General features: G+C 45.1%; 1 long non-coding RNA gene across 2 annotated transcripts; it reads right to left on the bottom strand.

Annotated features, from left to right (window-relative positions):
* Nucleotides 1-755: 755 nt before the first annotated feature.
* On the bottom strand, nt 756-11,087 carry LOC148378090 (uncharacterized). Of its 2 annotated transcripts, XR_015856214.1 has the most exons (7): nt 11,009-11,087; nt 9,076-9,164; nt 2,802-2,831; nt 2,444-2,611; nt 2,255-2,331; nt 1,964-2,049; nt 756-1,787 (listed from the first exon to the last, which is right to left on the bottom strand). It is a non-coding gene; the product is annotated as an uncharacterized LOC148378090 (long non-coding RNA). The 2 variants fall into 2 exon arrangements; XR_015856213.1 differs by lacking the exon at nt 11,009-11,087 and having other exon boundaries at nt 9,076-9,426.
* Nucleotides 11,088-14,027: the final 2,940 nt, after the last annotated feature.

Raw genomic sequence — 14,027 nt, 5'->3', positions numbered from 1 at the left:
GAACGTCCTCATGATGGGTGGGGGCAGGTGGGCTCTCCTCATCCTCCGCAGGAAGTACAAGCGCTTCTGTGCCCTCTTGACCAGTGCCGTAGTGTTCATAGTCCAGGTGAGGTCTTCTGTGATGTGGACCCCCAGGAATTTGGTGGTGCTGACCACCTCCACAGCTGAGCTGTTGATGATCAGTGGAGCGTGGTGAGGCTGTTTTTTCCTGAAGTCGACGATGATCTCCTTCATCTTCTCCTCATTCAGGATCAGGCTGTTTTCTCTGCACCAGCCCACCAGCTGCTCCACCTCCTCTCTGTAGTCCAGGTCGTTGTTGTCTCTGATGAGCCCCACCACCGTTGTGTCGTCTGCTGACTTCACGATGTGATTGGTGGTGAACCTGAGGACGCAGTCGTGTGTCATCAGGGTGCACAGCAGGGGGCTCAGGACGCAGCCCTGAAGGGAGCCTGTGCTGAGGGTGATGACATCAGAGGTGTTCTGTCCGACCCGGACTGACTGAGGTCTGTTGGTGAGGAAGTCTAGCAGCCAGTTGCGAAGGGGGGTGTTGAAGCCCAGGTGTTCCAATTTTCCTACCAGATGCTGTGGGATGATGGTGTTAAACGCTGAGCTGAAGTCCAGGAACAGCCTCCGCACATGGGTGTTCTTCTCCTCCAGGTGAGCCAGGCTCAGGTGAAGAACGGAGGAGATGGCGTCCTGAGTGGAGCGGTTTTGCCGGTCGGCAAACTGGAACGGGTCAAATAATAGGGGGAGTCTGGAAACGATGTGACCTTTAAGCAGCCTTTCGAAGCACTTCATCATAACCGGAGTCAGTGCAACAGGCCGGTAATCATTAAATGAGGTGATTTGAGGTTTCTTCGGCACCGGAATGATGGAGGCAGTCTTAAAGCACGCCGGCACTGTGGCTTGGCCCAGCGAGGTGTTAAAAATGTCTGTGATGACCCCAGCCAGATGACTTGCACATTCCCTGAACACACGCCCAGGAATGTTGTCGGGGCCAGGGGCCTTACAGGGGTTGACTCTCCTCAGGGTCTTCAACACATCGGCGGAGTCAAGGCAGAGTACCTCCTCTTCCTGATGGGGGACAGTTTTAACTGCTGGAGTGCCGTTTAGTGCCTCGAACCTCCCAAAGAAGTTATTTAGACCATTTAGAAAGTCAGCATCAACTACACCCACCGGGGGGGGGGGAGGGTGAGTTGTAGTCTGTAATCGCCCGTATGCCTTGCCACATACTCCTGATGTTTTTGACGTCGTGGAAACGATCCTGAAATTTTCGACTGCGGTCTCGCTTCGCTATCCTGATGGCACGGTTCAAGTTGGCTCTCGCTGTCCTCAGTGTCTCCTTGTCGCCAGACTTGAAGGCAGAGTTCCGCGCTCGTAGCGTTTGACGTACCTCCTCAGTCATCCAGGGTCGTTGGTTGCCCCGGGTGATGATATTCTTAGTGGTGCTGACGTCCTCGGTGCATTTGTTGATGTAGGCTGACACAGTCATGGCACACGCATGTCTAATCTACATCGGGAAAACTGGGAGGGAGGGAGGGAGGCAGGCAGGGAGGCAGGCAGGGAGGCAGGCAGGGAGGCAGGCAGTGTCTGTCTGTTGAGGTTTTCACCTTGTTCTTCTCCTGCTGAAGTTCTAACTGGACGTCCATCAGTTTGGTTCTCAGCTCGTCATTGGCGGCCTGAAGGGCGTCCGTTCGCTCCGCCTTGGCCCGCCCTGCCGGAGCTCGTTTGGACATCTCTTACTCGAGTCTCGCCCGGTCGTCAGTCAGAGATCACAACATTTGTACCTGGAGAGCACAAACGCAGCGCTGTTTTCCACTGGCTTCGAACTCAACTTCAATCGGTACCGTAACTTACAACATCATAAACATAGAACTAGCTTGACTTATTCATTGAATAAATGCATTTGGTTCTTCAAAACTGCATCACGCAACATAGCGTGACCGAGACGGCCGTTATCCACCTGCGTGAAGTTATTTGGTGAAATGAATGAGATGTTTAAGACACCATCGTTCTGTCTCTATGTAGATGAAGGTAAATAATCGATTGCTGAAGGTCCAAAGGTGTTGTGATAAACAAATAAACATATCAGTGATTAGTGACATATTTGTGATAAACATATTAGGCAGGATAATCACATATGTTAACGTGACTGCCCACACTGTATTTATTTATGGTTATTTGTTAAATCGAGTACTGTTAGACATGAAATAGGAAGTGTTTAACATAAATGGAAGACGAAAGGGGTACTCACCATTGTAGCTCCTGCTGGTCAATGATACGAGCCTCTTCTTGCAGTGGAAAACATACAGCCAACAAACACCGTGGAACCTAAAGGAATGAAATTAAACATTAACATTTAGCCTCAACCAACATTCACAGATACAACGCAACGCAAACTACACAAACGTAAATCTTTTTAAACACAATGAGTTGTACTTACCGTGTACGCTCTAGACGGTCCACTTGCAAGCGGAAAATAAAGATATTTCTGTTGATAATCGTCGTGTTTGTATCCGGTGTCTCGCTCAAGGCCATTGCGCCCACAGATTTGAATTTTGGCGAGAGTTCAGCCTATTGACGTCATTTCCGCGGTGTAATACCCGCATATCTGAAACGGCAAAGTTAAGAGTAGAGTTAAATAAAGTTTTTAGTCAACGCAATAATTTACAACCGTTGACCAGTCGAAATAATCGTCGAAATTTGGCGTCTGTGGCTGGAAGCAGACGCCGAGTTCGACATTCCTCCCAAACGCCACACTCCCTTGCTTTTCAGGGCTAAAAAAAAACAGTTGTAATTACCTTGTACGCTCTAGACGGTCAAGTTGCAAGCTGAAAACAAAAATATTTGCCTTGTTAGTCATCGTGTTACTAACAGCTGTGTCTTGTTTGCCAGAACTGCCGCTTTCCTACTTCCTGTTGCAAGCCACGCCCACGGATTATAATTTTGCCGTGAGTTCCGCCTATTGACGTCATGTCCGCGTCACATGACTGCGACGTACTATTATCTAAAACTGTTTGTGCGGTATTGTGTTGTTCTGTGCGGTATTGTGTTATTCTGTGCGGCGTCGTGTTGTTCTGTGCGGCGTCGTGTTGTTCAGTGCGACGTCGTGTTGTTCAGTGCGGCATGGTGTTGTTCAGTGCGGCATGGTGTTGTTCAGTGCGGCATGGTGTTGTTCAGTGCGGCATAATGTTGTTCAGTGCGGCATGGTGTTGTTCAGTGCGGCATGGTGTTGTTCAGTGCGGCATGGTGTTGTTCAGTGCGGCATAATGTTGTTCAGTGCGCCATAATGTTGTTCAGTGCGGCATGGTGTTGTTCAGTGCGGGATGGTGTTGTTCAGTGCAGGATGGTGTTGTTCAGTGCGGCATGGTGTTGTTCAATGCGGCATGGTGTTGTTCAGTGCGGGATGGTGTTGTTCAGTGCGGCATGGTGTTGTTCAGTGCGGCATAATGTTGTTCAGTGCGGCATGGTGTTGTTCAGTGCGGCATGGTGTTGTTCAGTGCGGCATGGTGTTGTTCAGTGCGGCATGGTGTTGTTCAGTGCGGAATGGTGTTGTTCAGTGCGGCATGGTGTTGTTCAGTCCGGGATGGTGTTGTTCAATGCGGGATCGTGTTGTTCAGTGCGGGGTGGTGTTGTTCAGTGCGGGATGGTGTTGTTCAGTGCGGCATGGTGTTGTTCAATGCGGCATGGTGTTGTTCAGTGCGGGATGGTGTTGTTCATTGCGGCATGGTGTTGTTCAGTGCGGCATGGTGTTGTTCAGTGCGGCATGGTGTTGTTCAGTGCGGCATAATGTTGTTCAGTGCGGTATGGTGTTGTTCAGTGTGGAAAGGTGTTGTTCAGTGCAGGATGGTGTTGTTCAGTGCGGCATGGTGTTGTTCAATGCAGGATCGTGTTGTTCAGTGCAGCATAATGTTGTTCAGTGCAGCATGGTGTTGTTCAGTGCGGCATGGTGTTGTTCAATGCGGCATGGTGTTGTTCACTGCGGGATGGTGTTGTTCAATGCGGGATCGTGTTGTTCAGTGCGGCATAATGTTGTTCAGTGCAGCATGGTGTTGTTCAGTGCGGCATGGTGTTGTTCAGTGCGACATAATGTTGTTTAGTGCGGCATAATGTTGTTCAGTGCGGCATAATGTTGTTCAGTGCGGCATGGTGTTGTTCAGTGCGGCATGGTGTTGTTCAGTGCGGCATGGTGTTGTTCAGTGCAGGATGGTGTTGTTCAGTGCGGCATGGTGTTGTTCAATGCGGCATGGTGTTGTTCAGTGCGGGATGGTGTTGTTCAGTGCAGGATGGTGTTGTTCAGTGCGGCATGGTGTTGTTCAGTGTGGAATGGTGTTGTTCAGTGCGGCATGGTGTTGTTCAGTGCGGCATGGTGTTGTTCAGTGCAGGATGGTGTTGTTCGATGCGGGATCGTGTTGTTCAGTGCGGCATGGTGTTGTTCAGTGCGGCATGGTGTTGTTCAGTGCGGCATAATGTTGTTCAGTGCGGCATGGTGTTGTTCAGTGCGGCATGGTGTTGTTCAGTGCGGCATGGTGTTGTTCAGTGCGGCATGGTGTTGTTCAGTGCGGCATAATGTTGTCCAGTGCGCCATAATGTTGTTCAGTGCGGGATGGTGTTGTTCAGTGCGGGATGGTGTTGTTCAGTGCAGGATGGTGTTGTTCAATGCGGCATGGTGTTGTTCAATGCGGCATGGTGTTGTTCAGTGCGGCATGGTGTTGTTCAGTGCGGCATGGTGTTGTTCAGTGCGGCATGGTGTTGTTCAGTGCGGCATGGTGTTGTTCAGTGCGGCATGGTGTTGTTCAGTGCGGCATGGTGTTGTTCAGTGCGTCATGGTGTTGTTCAGTGCGTCATGGTGTTGTTCAGTGCGGGATGGTGTTGTTCAATGCGGGATCATGTTGTTCAGTGCGGGGTGGTGTTGTTCAGTGCAGGATGGTGTTGTTCAGTGCAGGATGGTGTTGTTCAGTGCGGCATGGTGTTGTTCAATGCAGGATCGTGTTGTTCAGTGCAGCATAATGTTGTTCAGTGCAGCATGGTGTTGTTCAGTGCGGCATGGTGTTGTTCAATGCGGCATGGTGTTGTTCAGTGCGGGATGGTGTTGTTCAGTGCGGCATGGTGTTTTTCAGTGCGGCATAATGTTGTTCAGTGCGGCATGGTGTTGTTCAGTGCGGCATGGTGTTGTTCAGTGCAGGATGGTGTTGTTCAGTGCGGCATGGTGTTGTTCAATGCAGGATCGTGTTGTTCAGTGCAGCATAATGTTGTTCAGTGCAGCATGGTGTTGTTCAGTGCGGCATAATGTTGTCCAGTGCGCCATAATGTTGTTCAGTGCGGCATGGTGTTGTTTAGTGCGGGATGGTGTTGTTCAGTGCAGGATGGTGTTGTTCAGTGCGGCATGGTGTTGTTCAATGCGGCATGGTGTTGTTCAGTGCGGGATGGTGTTGTTAAGTGCGGCATGGTGTTGTTCAGTGCGGCATAATGTTGTTCAGTGCGGCATGGTGTTGTTCAGTGCGGCATGGTGTTGTTCAGTGCGGCATGGTGTTGTTCAGTGCGGCAGGGTGTTGTTCAGTGCGGCATGGTGTTGTTCAGTGCGGCATGGTGTTGTTCAGTGCGGCATGGTGTTGTTCAGTGCGGAATGGTGTTGTTCAGTGCGGCATGGTGTTGTTCAGTGCGGGATGGTGTTGTTCAATGCGGGATCATGTTGTTCAGTGCGGGGTGGTGTTGTTCAGTGCAGGATGGTGTTGTTCAGTGCAGGATGGTGTTGTTCAGTGCGGCATGGTGTTGTTCAATGCAGGATCGTGTTGTTCAGTGCAGCATGGTGTTGTTCAGTGCAGCATGGTGTTGTTCAGTGCGGCATGGTGTTGTTCAATGCGGCATGGTGTTGTTCAGTGCGGGATGGTGTTGTTCAGTGCGGCATGGTGTTTTTCAGTGCGGCATAATGTTGTTCAGTGCGGCATGGTGTTGTTCAGTGCGGCATGGTGTTGTTCAGTGCAGGATGGTGTTGTTCAGTGCGGCATGGTGTTGTTCAATACAGGATCGTGTTGTTCAGTGCAGCATAATGTTGTTCAGTGCAGCATGGTGTTGTTCAGTGCGGCATGGTGTTGTTCAATGCGGCATGGTGTTGTTCACTGCGGGATGGTGTTGTTCAATGCGGGATCGTGTTGTTCAGTGCGGCATAATGTTGTTCAGTGCAGCATGGTGTTGTTCAGTGCGGCATAATGTTGTTTAGTGCGGCATAATGTTGTTCAGTGCGGCATAATGTTGTTCAGTGCGGCATGGTGTTGTTCAGTGCGGCATGGTGTTGTTCAGTGCGGCATGGTGTTGTTCAGTGCAGGATGGTGTTGTTCAGTGCGGCATGGTGTTGTTTAATGCGGCATGGTGTTGTTCAGTGCGGGATGGTGTTGTTCAGTGCAGGATGGTGTTGTTCAGTGCGGCATGGTGTTGTTCAGTGCGGAATGGTGTTGTTCAGTGCGGCATGGTGTTGTTCAGTGCGGCATGGTGTTGTTCAGTGCGGCATGGTGTTGTTCAGTGCAGGATGGTGTTGTTCAATGCGGGATCGTGTTGTTCAGTGCGGCATGGTGTTGTTCAGTGCGGCATGGTGTTGTTCAGTGCGGCATAATGTTGTTCAGTGCGGCATGGTGTTGTTCAGTGCGGCATGGTGTTGTTCAGTGCGGCATGGTGTTGTTCAGTGCGGCATGGTGTTGTTCAGTGCGGCATGGTGTTGTTCAGTGCGGCATGGTGTTGTTCAGTGCGGCATAATGTTGTTCAGTGCGCCATAATGTTGTTCAGTGCGGCATGGTGTTGTTCAGTGCGGGATGGTGTTGTTCAGTGCAGGATGGTGTTGTTCAGTGCGGCATGGTGTTGTTCAATGCGGGATCGTGTTGTTCAGTGCGGCATGGTGTTGTTCAGTGCGGCATGGTGTTGTTCAGTGCGGCATGGTGTTGTTCAGTGCGGCATGGTGTTGTTCAGTGCGGCATAATGTTGTTCAGTGCGACATAATGTTGTTCAGTGCGGCATAATGTTGTTCAGTGCGGCATAATGTTGTTCAGTGCGGGATGGTGTTGTTCATTGCGGCATGGTGTTGTTCAGTGCGGCATGGTGTTGTTCAGTGCGGCATGGTGTTGTTCAGTGCGGGATGGTTTTGTTCAGTGCAGGATGGTGTTGTTCAGTGCGGCATGGTTTTGTTCAGTGCGGCATGGTGTTGTTCATTTCGGCATAATGTTGTTCAGTGCGGCATAATGTTGTTTAGTGCGGCATGGTGTTGTTCAGTGCGGGATGGTGTTGTTCAGTGCGTTATAATGTTGTTCAGTGCGGCATGGTGTTGTTCAGTGCGGCATGGTGTTGTTCAGTGCGAAATGGTGTTGTTCAGTGCGGGATGGTGTTGTTCAGTGCGGCATGGTGTTGTTCAGTGCGGCATGGTGTTCAATGCGGAATGGTGTTGTTCAGTGCAGGATGGTGTTGTTCAGTGCGGCATGGTGTTGTTCAGTGCGGCATAATGTTGTTCAGTGCGGCATGGTGTTGTTCAGTGCGGCATGGTGTTGTTCAGTGCGGCATGGTGTTGTTCAGTGCTGCATAATGTTGTTCAGTGCGGCATGGTGTTGTTCAGTGCGGCATGGTGTTTTTCAGTGCGGCATAATGTTCAGTGCGGCATAATGTTGTTCAGTGCGGCATGGTGTTGTTCAGTGCGGGATGGTGTTGTTCAGTGCAGGATGGTGTTGTTCAGTGCGGCATGGTGTTGTTCATTGCGGCATGGTGTTGTTCAGTGCGGCATGGTGTTGTTCAGTGCGGCATGGTGTTGTTCAGTGCGGCATGGTGTTGTTCAGTGCGGCATAATGTTGTTCAGTGCGGCATGGTGTTGTTCAGTGTGGAAAGGTGTTGTTCAGTGCAGGATGGTGTTGTTCAGTGCGGCATGGTGTTGTTCAATGCAGGATCGTGTTGTTCAGTGCAGCATAATGTTGTTCAGTGCAGCATGGTGTTGTTCAGTGCGGCATGGTGTTGTTCAATGCGGCATGGTGTTGTTCACTGCGGGATGGTGTTGTTCAATGCGGGATCGTGTTGTTCAGTGCGGCATAATGTTGTTCAGTGCAGCATGGTGTTGTTCAGTGCGGCATGGTGTTGTTCAGTGCGACATAATGTTGTTTAGTGCGGCATAATGTTGTTCAGTGCGGCATAATGTTGTTCAGTGCGGCATGGTGTTGTTCAGTGCGGCATGGTGTTGTTCAGTGCGGCATGGTGTTGTTCAGTGCAGGATGGTGTTGTTCAGTGCGGCATGGTGTTGTTCAATGCGGCATGGTGTTGTTCAGTGCGGGATGGTGTTGTTCAGTGCAGGATGGTGTTGTTCAGTGCGGGATGGTGTTGTTCAGTGCGGGATGGTGTTGTTCAGTGCGGCATGGTGTTCAATGCGGAATGGTGTTGTTCAGTGCAGGATGGTGTTGTTCAGTGCGGCATGGTGTTGTTCAGTGCGGCATAATGTTGTTCAGTGCGGCATGGTGTTGTTCAGTGCGGCATGGTGTTGTTCAGTGCGGCATGGTGTTGTTCAGTGCTGCATAATGTTGTTCAGTGCGGCATGGTGTTGTTCAGTGCGGCATGGTGTTGTTCAGTGCGGCATAATGTTCAGTGCGGCATAATGTTGTTCAGTGCGGCATGGTGTTGTTCAGTGCGGGATGGTGTTGTTCAGTGCAGGATGGTGTTGTTCAGTGCGGCATGGTGTTCAGTGCGGGATGGTGTCTTTCAGTGCGGCATGGTGTCGTTCAGTGCGGCATGGTGTCTTTCAGTGCGGCATGGTGTCGTTCAGTGAGGCATGGTGTTGTTCAGTGCGGCATGGTGTTGTTTAGTGCGGCATGGTGTTGTTCAGTGCGGGATGGTGTTGTTCAGTGTGGCATGGTGTTCAGTGCGGCATGGTGTTGTTCAGTGCGGTATCGTGTTGTTCAGTGCGGTATCGTGTTTCTCAGTGCGGTATCGTGTTGTTCAGTGCAGTATCGTTGTGTTGTTCGTATTGTGTTTAACACTTAGCCTCTAACACTTAGCCTCTAACACTTAGCCTCTAGCATCTAGAAGGTAAATAAATAGGAAGGAAGGACTCACCGGTGACGTCTTCGCCCACGTCCAAGCGTTGTACTTTGTATTTTCATCCTTCTGACAGTGGAAAACATAGCCAACAAACACCGTGGAACCTAAACGAATGAAAGAAAACTATCATTTGGCCACAACCAACATTCACAGATACAACACAATGTGACGTGCGGGGTTGAGGTTAAAGGTTGAGTGAAGGGCCCTCGTTTTAAACTACTTTTTTGAAAAGGATTGGGAACAAGTAAGACGTATTTAATTTATTTAATGGGAAGTAGTAAGAGCTATTGAATTTAATCTATGTATTATATTCTATTGTATTGTATTCTGTTGTATTCTTTTGGATTGTATTCACACTAACCCCACTAAAACTTCAGCCCACAAAAACTCGCCTCTGGCGCCTAGCCTCTGGCACTTAGCCTCTAACACTTAGCCTTTAACACTTAGCCTTTAACACTTAGCCTTTAACACTTAGCCTAGAAGGTGAATAAATAGGGTTAAAGGTTGAGTGACGGGACCTCGTTTTAAACTACTTTTTTGTAAAGGAGTGGGAACAAGTAAGACGTATTTAATTTATTTAATGGGAAGTAGTAAGACTTATTAAATTTATTTAATCTACTTTTCTTCCCAGGCAAAATTTGATGTGCTGCAATTCCAAATTTCCAAAGTGAATGAAGGAATGAAGTCCTTTAAATTATGATTTTGTATAAATACTAGGCATTAACACAAAATCGACGGCACAAAATGGGCAGACTTTACTTGTTTGAAAAGGACTGGTTACAAGACAGACTTTTTTAATTTATTTAATGGGAAGAAGACTTATTTAGTTTAATTGATCTATTTTTGTTCCCTGGCAAAATTCGATTTGCTGCAATTCCAAATTTCCAAAGTGAATGAAGGAAAGAAGTCGTTTAAATTATGATTTTGTTTAAATACTAGGCATAGACACAAAATCTACGGCACAAAATGGGCAGACTTTACTTGTTTGAAGAGGACTGGTTACAAGACAGACTTTTCTGATTTATTTAATGGGAAGAAGACTTATTTAGTTTATTTAATCTATTTTTGTTCCCTGGCAAAATTGGATTTGCTGAAATTGTATTTTGCCAAATCTTGCCTTGAGACCTGATAGGAAGTATTAAACGCTTAGTTAAATCAATACAAGTTGGTAATAAGAGCGAGTAATGTTGGTTGAACCGATGAATGAAGGTTGAAAGCAATTTAAATTATGACTTTGTATAAATACTAGATATTAACAGAACATCTACTGCGCGAAATGGGCAGAGTTTACTTGTTTGAGAAGGAGTGGCTTATTCAAAACTAAGATTTATTTAATCTGTTTGTTCCCAGGCAAAATTGGATGTGATGCAATTCCAAATTTCACCACATGATGGTGCCCAATTTTGACTTCATAGGACATATTAAACACTTAGCTTGTTATTATGTTCAAGGTAATCAGATTTGTTTATTATTCTAATGGCCTCTTCAAAACTATTCTGGATTACTACTTTGGATCTATTCTACATTACTTGGCAACAACATACTCTGTAACAGATTAGGCAGTATAATCATATCTGTTAACTTGAGAGTGCCCACACTCAATCTACTTATCGTGATGTGTTAAATCAATTACTGTTAGACATTATTTGTCTGATAATCTACCAAATCTTTGAATTGAAGAATTTGTGATTTAATTAATAGCTTGTTGTTATGTTAAGGGTAATCAGACTTGTATATAATTCTAATGGCCTTCTTTTGAAAACTATTCTGAATTACAACTTTGGATCTTATATTACTTTGCAACAATCTACTCCGTGACAGATTAGGCAGTATAATCACATATGTTAACTTCAGTGCCCACACTGTATTTATTTATGGTTATTTGTTAAATCAAGTACTGTTAGACATGAAATAGGAAGTGTTTAACATAAATGTTATGGCTACTCACCATTGTAGCTCGCTCCTGGTCAATGATACGAGCCTCTTCTTGCAGTGGAAAACTTGCAGCCAACAAACACCGTGGAACCTAAAGGAATGAAATTAAACATTAACATTTCGCCTCGACCAATTTTCACACGTACAACGCAACGCGGCTACACTTCTGCTATTACAAACGTAAATCTCCTTAAACACAATGAGTGTTACTTACCGTGTACGCTCTAGACGGTCCAGTTGCAAGCAGAAAATAAAGATATTTCTGTTGATAATCGTCGCTGCTCAGTGGCTCACGGCCATCGCGCCAACAGATTTGAATTTTGGCGGAGGTTCGGGCAATTACGTCATATCCACGGCACATGACTGCGACGTAATACCCGCTTATCTGAAACGGCAGTTAAAAGTAGAGTTACATCAAGTTTTCTTGGAACCTAAACGAATGAAAGAAAACTATCATTTGGCCACAACCAACATTCACAGATACAACACAACGTGCGGGGTTGGGGTTAAAGATTGAGTGAAGGGCCCTCGTTTTAAACTACTGTTTTGAAAAGGAGTGGGAACAAGTAAGACGTATTTAATTTATTTAATGGGAAGTAGTAAGACTTATTAAATTTATTTAATCTACTTTTCTTCCCAGGCAAAATTTGATGTGTTGCAATTCCAAATTTCCAAAGTGAATGAAGGAATGAAGTCCTTTAAATTATGATTTTGTATAAATACTAGGCATTAACACAAAATCGACGGCACAAAATGGGCAGACTTTACTTGTTTGAAAAGGACTGGTTACAAGACAGACTTTTTTAATTTATTTAATGGGAAGAAGACTTATTTAGTTTAATTGATCTATTTTTGTTCCCTGCCAAAATTCGATTTGCTGCAATTCCAAATTTCCAAAGTGAATGAAGGAAAGAAGTCGTTTAAATTATGATTTTGTTTAAATACTAGGCATAGACACAAAATCTACGGCACAAAATGGGCAGACTTTACTTGTTTGAAGAGGACTGGTTACAAGACAGACTTTTCTGATTTATTTAATGGGAAGAGGACTTATTTAGTTTATTTAATCTATTTTTGTTCCCTGGCAAAATTGGATTTGCTGAAATTGTATTTTGCCAAATCTCGATTTGAGACCTGATAGGAAGTATTAAACGCTTAGTTAAATCAATACAAGTTGGTAATAAGAGCGAGTAATGTTGGTTGAACCGATGAATGAAGGTTGAAAGCAATTTAAATTATGACTTTGTATAAATACTAGATATTAACAGAACATCTACTGCGCAAAATGGGCAGAGTTTACTTGTTTGAGAAGGAGTGGCTTATTCAAAACTAAGATTTATGTAATCTGTTTGTTCCCAGGCAAAATTGGATGTGATGCAATTCCAAATTTCACCACATGATGGTGCCCAATTTTGACTTCATAGGACATATTAAACACTTAGCTTGTTATTATGTTCAAGGTAATCAGATTTGTTTATCATTCTAATGGCCTCTTCAAAACTATTCTGGATTACTACTTTGGATCTATTCTACATTACTTGGCAACAACATACTCTGTAACAGATTAGGCAGTATAATCACATATGTTAACTTGAGAGTGCCCACACTCAATCTACTTATCGTGATGTGTTAAATCAATTACTGTTAGACATTATTTGTCTGATAATCTACCAAATCTTTGAATTGAAGAATTTGTGATTTAATTAATAGCTTGTTCAGGGTAATCAGACTTGTATATAATTCTAATGGCCTTCTTTTGAAAACTATTCTGAATTACAACTTTGGATCTTATATTACTTTGCAACAATCTACTCCGTGACAGATTAGGCAGTATAATCACATATGTTAACTTCAGTGCCCACACTGTATTTATTTATGGTTATTTGTTAAATCAAGTACTGTTAGACATGAAATAGGAAGTGTTTAACATAAATGTTATGGCTACTCACCATTGTAGCTCGCTCCTGGTCAATGATACGAGCCTCTTCTTGCAGTGGAAAACTTGCAGCCAACAAACACCGTGGAACCTAAAGGAATGAAATTAAACATTAACATTTCGCCTCGACCAATTTTCACACGTACAACGCAACGCGGCTACACTTCTGCTATTACAAACGTAAATCTCCTTAAACACAATGAGTGTTACTTACCGTGTACGCTCTAGACGGTCCAGTTGCAAGCAGAAAATAAAGATATTTCTGTTGATAATCGTCGCTGCTCAGTGGCTCACGGCCATCGCGCCAACAGATTTGAATTTTGGCGGAGGTTCGGGCAATTACGTCATATCCGCGGCATTTGACTGCGACGTAATACCCGCTTATCTGAAACGGCAGTTAAAAGTAGAGTTACATCAAGTTTTCTTGGAACCTAAACGAATGAAAGAAAACTATCATTTGGCCACAACCAACATTCACAGATACAACACAACGTGCGGGGTTGAGGTTAAAGATTGAGTGAAGGGCCCTCGTTTTAAACTACTGTTTTGAAAAGGAGTGGGAACAAGTAAGACGTATTTAATTTATTTAATGGGAAGTAGTAAGACTTATTAAATTTATTTAATCTACTTTTCTTCCCAGGCAAAATTTGATGTGCTGCAATTCCAAATTTCCAAAGTGAATGAAGGAATGAAGTCCTTTAAATTATGATTTTGTATAAATACTAGGCATTAACACAAAATCGACGGCACAAAATGGGCAGACTTTACTTGTTTGAAAAGGACTGGTTACAAGACAGACTTTTTTAATTTATTTAATGGGAAGAAGACTTATTTAGTTTAATTGATCTATTTTTGTTCCCTGCCAAAATTCGATTTGCTGCAATTCCAAATTTCCAAAGTGAATGAAGGAAAGAAGTCGTTTAAATTATGATTTTGTTTAAATACTAGGCATAGACACAAAATCTACGGCACAAAATGGGCAGACTTTACTTGTTTGAAGAGGACTGGTTACAAGACAGACTTTTCTGATTTATTTAATGGGAAGAGGACTTATTTAGTTTATTTAATCTATTTTTGTTCCCTGGCAAAATTGGAT

This window comes from Syngnathus floridae, unplaced genomic scaffold (genome assembly GCF_059516105.1).
Source record: "Syngnathus floridae isolate MCC-2025c unplaced genomic scaffold, RoL_Sflo_1.0 HiC_scaffold_66, whole genome shotgun sequence".
Lineage (NCBI taxonomy): Eukaryota > Metazoa > Chordata > Actinopteri > Syngnathiformes > Syngnathidae > Syngnathus > Syngnathus floridae.
This window is presented reverse-complemented; position numbering and strand designations above follow the sequence as displayed.